Here is a 7115-nt window from a genome sequence, read left to right on the forward strand (position 1 = left end):
CCTGGCTGTCGCAATCATTTGGGAAATGAACCAGCAGATGGAAGGTCTGTCTCCCTCTGTCTCTATTCCTTTCAAATCTAAAATTTTTCATGAAATATGCATATCTTATTTCTAATTCTATTTGTTAGGAACTTTTTAAAATCCACTTGTATCAATGCAGCAGTATTTCTTTCACTACAGGAAACACATTACCTGTATTACAGTACCTAAACATTGCACCATCTTGAAAAGGTCATTTAATATTCTGGTACTTACAAATTACAAAAAGATGCAGGAGTATACATGCTAAGAGGATGGAAGATATCCTCTCCCCCCACCCCCCTTGCCTCTATTCTTCCCTTTCAAATAAATGAGTAAAATTTTTTGTAGAAAGAGGACAATGAAACCAAAAATATTATCTGGAAATGGACCAGAATGGATAAGGACATTTAATATAGAAGAGTAATTTCAAATCAGAATTGATATTTTCTTGACCTCCTGCAATAAGCATTGGGGGAGGAGTGAGAATGGAGAAGGCAGCACCTTGACTACTTCCTAACCCCTAGGTACATCTCAGATGCTACTGTTTAAAATCAGACTCTCATAAGCGCTATTAGACAAAGTGGGGATTTTTGAAAGAACTTGGAGTAAGGAAGGCTTTCTAAGCAAAGTGCAAAGCCTAGACTCATAAACAAGTGAAAATTGTGACTTCAAGACCAGAATTGAGTCCAAGAAATTAAAAAGTCCTACAACAGACATGGTCATAAAAATAGAATAAAAAATTGCATCAAAAATGAGACTAATCTCTAACATATAAACTGAAATATATAATGAGCAAATTTATAAGAAAGGTAGAAAAGGGATAAAAGATGCAAAGAATACTCCTAGAAAAAATATAAAATGATGCTCAACTCAAATAAATAAAACTAAGACACAAGGTTTTAGCCTTTCATACTAGCAAAGATCCAAAATTCAATAATAAACTATTGAAGCGTGAATGGCGCAAATTGGCCCTCTCATTGATTTCACAAAGTCGGCTCTAGAAATTCATTCTGAGGATGTTCTTGGCACAGGACTACAAAAACCTATGTAAAACTCTAATCGGCACAGCCCTGTTTACCAAGAAGCAAGACGGAAAAATGCCCGAAACGTCTGTCGCCAAGTGGTTACGCAGATATTGACAGCCACACACAAGTGAGCACAGCACAGTCATGTTCTAGAATGACAAGCCCGCAAGGACAAATACAGGCCAAGGTGTCTCAAGATACGCTGATTACTGAAAGCAGCCGGATGGGGGCGATTAGAGCAGAGTGCGTGAGATGCTTCTATCCACGTGTGTGCAAGGGTTACATATGCTTGTGTGTTTGCAAATATAGAAAATCAAAAAAAAAAAAAAAAAGGCTATTGCCTAAGGGAAGGAGCCGGATGTCAGGGGTTACAAGGAGGTTCATTTATTCCTGTTCCTTCATGTGGTATTTTTCTTCAATGCCTACAGTCATTCTGCAACACATAAAATACTGAGACTTTTCTAAAGATCTACGGCAGAGTTGGAGATCTTACATCTGCAGATGCACTCCCTAACCGGCAGGCCAAAGGCAGGAGCTGGCATTTGTATGGGATGTGGGTGGCTACTTACCCTACAGTGCCACACACCCACTGCAAAATATTAGGATCCTCAAAACCATTTCTACACCAAAAGTCAAGCGCTAAAACAGATCAGACTTCCTCAAAATTAAAAACGTTTGCGCTACAACTGATATGAAGAATGTGAGACACTCCAGAGAGTGGGAAGACACTCTTGTGAACTGTGTGTCTGAAAGGAACTTATAGCCAGACTATACAACCCAGTAATAAAAAGATAAACTACCCAACTAAGATAAAGGCAAAGGGCCTGAATACACGTTTTTCCAAAGAGGTCATGTGAGGGACCAACTGGTGTGTGTGGCGGCTCAGCGGGTTAAGCTGTCCCTTGGGATGCTCCTGTCCCCTGTTTGGGAGTGCCTGGTTCCGGTCTTGGAGACTGCTCTTCGAGTCCCTGCAACCCATGTGGGAGACCCAGATGGAGTTCCTGGCTCCTGGCTGTGGGCTTTTAAGGAACAAACCATCATATGCAAGCGTTTCTCTCTCTTACCCCAGCCTGTCTTCAAATAAAAACGCTAAAATAAAAGTCACCCCAGAAGTCTCCTTGGAGGTCTGCTCCAGCACCCCGTTTGCTCAGCTGAGAGCTACAGCCCGGCTGGTCCCAGGGGCCCAGATGGTCGAGGACAGACCTAAAACCAGAGGCCACGTCTTTCCTCTTTCTGGATGGGGACTTTCCATGCTCACGGGCTGCAGCTTCAACGTCCCTGAGGACGACAAAGCCCTTCCTGTGCTCCCACTGGTAGACAAAATGTCGCTGTGCTGAGATAACGAGTCATGACTGTCCCTGAGCTGAGCGCTGCCCGAGAGGCTTGCTCCTTCACTCAGCAAATACGTCCTGAGAGCCCTTCATGTGCCGGGCAGTCTGAAGGACGAGAAAGGCAACAGACAAGACAACGCCCTTCCTTCCTGCTCAGCTCATCTTTATGAGACGTCACAAGTAACGCACTCTGAATGCATTATCTCATGTCATTCTCGCGGTGGTCCTATAAAGAGTACACTTGTATTATGCCCATTTTACTGATGGAAACATTGAGGTTCAAAGTAGTGAACCCAGGGGCCGGCGCTGTGGCACAGCAGGTTAAAGCCCTGGCCTGAAGCGCCAGCTCACCTGCCCAGGGGCTTTTTACCTGCAAACCAACCAGCCCAGTGCTCCCAACCCTGAACACCTCCTCCACCTGCCCTAATCACCCCAAGACCAGGAACCAGACAACCTGAGCCTTTGCTTATCCCCAGGGCCAGCTGAAGTTATTCTAAACCAGCAGGTTGGCGGGGGGGGGGGGGGGGGGTGTGTGTGGACAGAGCCGGGCTCTGGCCCCATGATCCCCACCACCCGAAGAGGAAGGAAGGCAGGGCACTCCAGGCTGGGAATGAGGCTCAGCGTTGCATGCTCCCCGTACTGTTCGCTCCCTGCAGGCTGCACTCAGACACCAATGCTATTGGCGTGGCAGATATTCCTTTAACAATAGCTGACAGGATAATGCAGTCAATGAGTGTCTAGGGCTGGGAAACAACCTGGCAGGGTCTGGGGGCAGGGGCGACCGAACACATCACCACTATTAAGAGGTGAGAATTAGAGGCACTTAGAGGGGTTGCCAAAAGTCGTTAAAGGTGATCAAAGTCTTTTCTTCCCCAATAAGACCTTAATTGTGCCGAGAGTTACCACAATTAAGCAGTGGGTAGCAAATAAAATGCCCTGGCTCTTTGCAAAGAGAAGCTGGAAAACTGGGTTTCCACAAGCGAGGCTTTCCAACTAGGGCCTGAAAAGTTACCAGAACACCGGGTCCTGAGGCTGGGAGAAACACGCTCCGTTACCTCTGCTCAAATTCCTTGGAACTGAGATGCCAGCCTGAGTCCCCCTGGGCCCAAGGGGTCACCTGCTCTGGCCCAGGTCTCGCGGTGGGGAGAGGCAGGAGCCCGACCAGCACCCATGTGGAGGCCTGGTTCCAGGTCAAGGGGAGGCGCACACTTGACCTTGGAGCCCTTTCCCCTTTCCTACCCTGCCCTCCCATGTTCCTGTTCCCAGGTGACAGCCCAGGCAGGTCAGCTGCCTTCCTGCTGTCAACAGGTACCACCTCCCTGGAGACCAGTGAGTTACTCTGGGCCTCCAGGGACATGTGGCTGCCAGGGTGGAGTTCTCTCCCCTTGTCTCCTGGCCTTGGCTGAGGCTACACGGAGGGCCCAGATTCCGATGGGGTTATCCTTTGTCTTCCCAGTACCTAGCATCACACCTGGTACCTGCAGGGAGGGAGAGAGGTGGGAAGAGCCCAGCACAGCCAGACTTGCAGCCAGGCTCACTGGTCTGTTCCCTCAAGCCCTCTCCCTGCTTCAAAATGCACCTTCCAAACAATCTGACACAGCAATTCCCGCTGAGGAACTAGTGAACAAGGAAGACAAATGAAGTTCTCCATAACCCTAAGCAGAAAACAAATGCATAGACGTGGATGCGCGTGGCGGGCCCCTGCAGCCGAGGGAGTGATAGCCGGCCTCGGCGGCTCTGCTGGCCCTCCTCCCCAGGAAGAGGGGGAGTCCATTCATTAATCCAGAGGTCATGGCCACATGAAGAACCCAAAGTGGAAACATGTCTGCTGCTGCTCTGCTCTTACAGGACGCTTTGTAGCTGCAAATGGGCAGGGCGGGCTTTTTTTTTTTTTTTTTTTTTTAAGATTTATTTATTTGAAAGGCAGAGTTACAGAAAGAGGCAGAGGGAGAGAGGTCTTCTGTCTGCTGGTTTACTCCACAAATAGCCACAATGGCCGGAGCTGGGCCAATCCAAAGCCAGGAGACAGGAGATTCTTCTGGCTCTCCCACACAGGTGCAGGGGCCCAAGGATTTGGGCCATCTCCCACTGCTTTCCAAGGCCAAAGTGGAGAGCTGCATTGGAAGAGGAGCAGCCGGGACTCAACCCATCAACCCCACAGTGCTTTTTTCCTCACTGTGTATTCTTACAAGACTTTGAGAATGAAGAGATTCCTGCCCCCACCCCCAAAAAACTCCATTCCGCAATGGATTGGGATGAAAACTGGTTATACAATCGGTTATGACTCCAAGAGGAGAAAATGGAGTAGAACCAAGCCAGGGCTATAAGGAATTGCATATATTGATGCTGTAACCTCACTGCCTTAACCATATCAAGCTGAAGATGTCACCATCATCTGCACAGCTGGACATGTTGGAATGGGGCTGTGACTAGTGGGTTCATTTGATAATAGTGTAAAATGTTTTGAGGGGAAAAAGTAATTTTAAAACAAGTTATCTCTAAAAAAAAAAAGTCATCTTACTGATTCTGCCAAGAAATTCAACACTTGCTCTTTGTAACAGGTTTTAAAGAATCGCCATCTCTTGCATCACAGTAACTCATCACGCAGTCTGAGTGGATAACTCTTACCTCATCACTGGTGGGCTCTGGCCAATCAGAAAAACATTAGCATAGAACCACAAAGAAGTGACAACTCGAAAGGACCTTTAGCCACAGATGACAATTCGCTATCATTTTCAATCACTTTTGGGAATTTGCTTGAAACGAACATGGTAACAGTGGTTCTTGTAAAACAGGGAATATTCGGAAGATGTTTCCCGCCATTTGCCATATGTCTAGGATGTTCACACAGGGCCTGCCACCTGCTATAGAACAGACAAGAACTAGAAGATGGCATCCTTGTTTTGATTAGTGCTGGAGTCGTTCTGCCCCCTGCATACTTCCAAACCATCTCTGCCATTGACTTTGCAGACCAGAGGATGGAAACCAGAGTGATGACAATTGCAGGTGTCCCTTATCTAATGAAGACACAACTGATGAGCAAGGACAACCCTGAAGCAGCCCTGTGCCCACCTCTTCAGAGGGACAAAGGACAATGAACACTTTGCACAGATGTGACAGATACAAGCATGGAGATGTGCAAGCAGTTATCCCCACCACACTTGGCCACCTGCAGGCCAGCCTCCCACCCACGCTGCCACACAGACTGGTGATGTCCCCTACAAAAGCAGGAAACTCCAGAAACCCAGAGATTACCCACCTCCAATCTTCAGTCCCAAGTATAGAGAAGCTTCCATAAAAACATTGCATCAGTTTCTCTTAAAAACTCAGGAGGCAGGAATTTGGTGCAGCAGCTAAGATCCAGAGTGGAACACCTACATGCTATACCGAAGTGCCAGGTTCAACTCCCTGCTCTGCTCCCAATTCCAGCTTTCTGTTGGGAGCAGGTGATGGCTCAAGTAGTTGGATCCTTGCCACCACATGGGAGGCCTGGACTGAGTTCCTGGCTCCTGCCTTGGGCCTGGCATAAAGTCTGGGTCTGGGTGTTTTGTATGTTGGGTTTGGTTCCTAGCTCCTCCACTGTCTAACTGTGTGACATGGGCAAGATACCTACCTCCCTGAGTCCCATCTCCTCACCCAGAAGCTACTGTGCAAGTGTGGTTGCAGCCAAGAAGTAGAACATAGCTATCTCCATGACCAGTCCTATGGATATAATAATGTGCAACTGAAAGCCTTGGAGGAGAGGTAGCCCAGAAGGCACTGAGGTTTGGAAGGGCCCCATTCTCCAACTTCTTTTGTAAGGAGTCTCAAGGATAATTGAGCTGCTAATTTCTTTGTCCAACAGAGGACTAAAGGGTGTAACTCAGTCTAGTCCAGGTTGATCTCAGTCCTGGAGGCTGAGATCAAAGACACTAAATGCAACCTTTAGAGTCAATGCACCTTTACAGAGGGGACTTCCGCAAGCCAGAGACTGGAGGGGAATTGTCCGCTGTTCTCCCCATGGATTGTAACCAAGTATCAAATCTCTGGTGGGCCCTAGAGTGGGGACCAAAACCAATGGGGAAGGTCCCAGAATATTGGGTCTTGCAGAATCCACCAGCATCAGTGTCTTGAATGGGTTCCCATTGCCACATCGTGAGCAACCCTCCCCAGCCTCCGTTTTCACACCTGTTCCTCTCCAATAATTCAGTTTCTACCTGCCTCTTGCTGCAGAGGTTTCACAAATGGTGTATTTGTCTGAAATGTTTATTTTCCTCACCCCACTCCCAATTTTTTCTGGCTAGCTCCTCCTTATCCTTCAGGCTCAACCTAAAAGCTTTCCCCAAAAAGCTTCTCTGGTGGCTTAGACTAGGTCACGTCTTCACATCCACTGTGTGTATCTCACTTCCCAAAATGCATCACCTTAAAATCCCTGTGGCAGCCCAGGCTGAAGCCAGGATCCTGGAACTCAATCTCATGTGGGTAGCAGGAATCCAAGTACAGGAACCAGCACATCTGGTTATGCATTAGCAAAAGGTTGGAACCCAGGCACTCCAATATGAAATGTGGGCACCCCAAGCAGTGTCTTTACCTCTGCACCAAACACCCACCCCTAAAATTATCATCTTTCTAAGGTTAGTCTGAGTATAAAGTCCAAAACACAGCCTGCAACCTCTTCCCATAGCTTACCTGACACAAACCTTGGCATGTGTAAAACCCTCAATGAACAGAGAGTTGGGTCAAACCATCTGGTCTACCT

Source organism: Oryctolagus cuniculus, chromosome 10 (genome assembly GCF_051225735.1).
Source record: "Oryctolagus cuniculus isolate XC-2025 breed Fujian yellow rabbit chromosome 10, ASM5122573v1, whole genome shotgun sequence".
Taxonomy (NCBI): Eukaryota; Metazoa; Chordata; class Mammalia; order Lagomorpha; family Leporidae; genus Oryctolagus; species Oryctolagus cuniculus.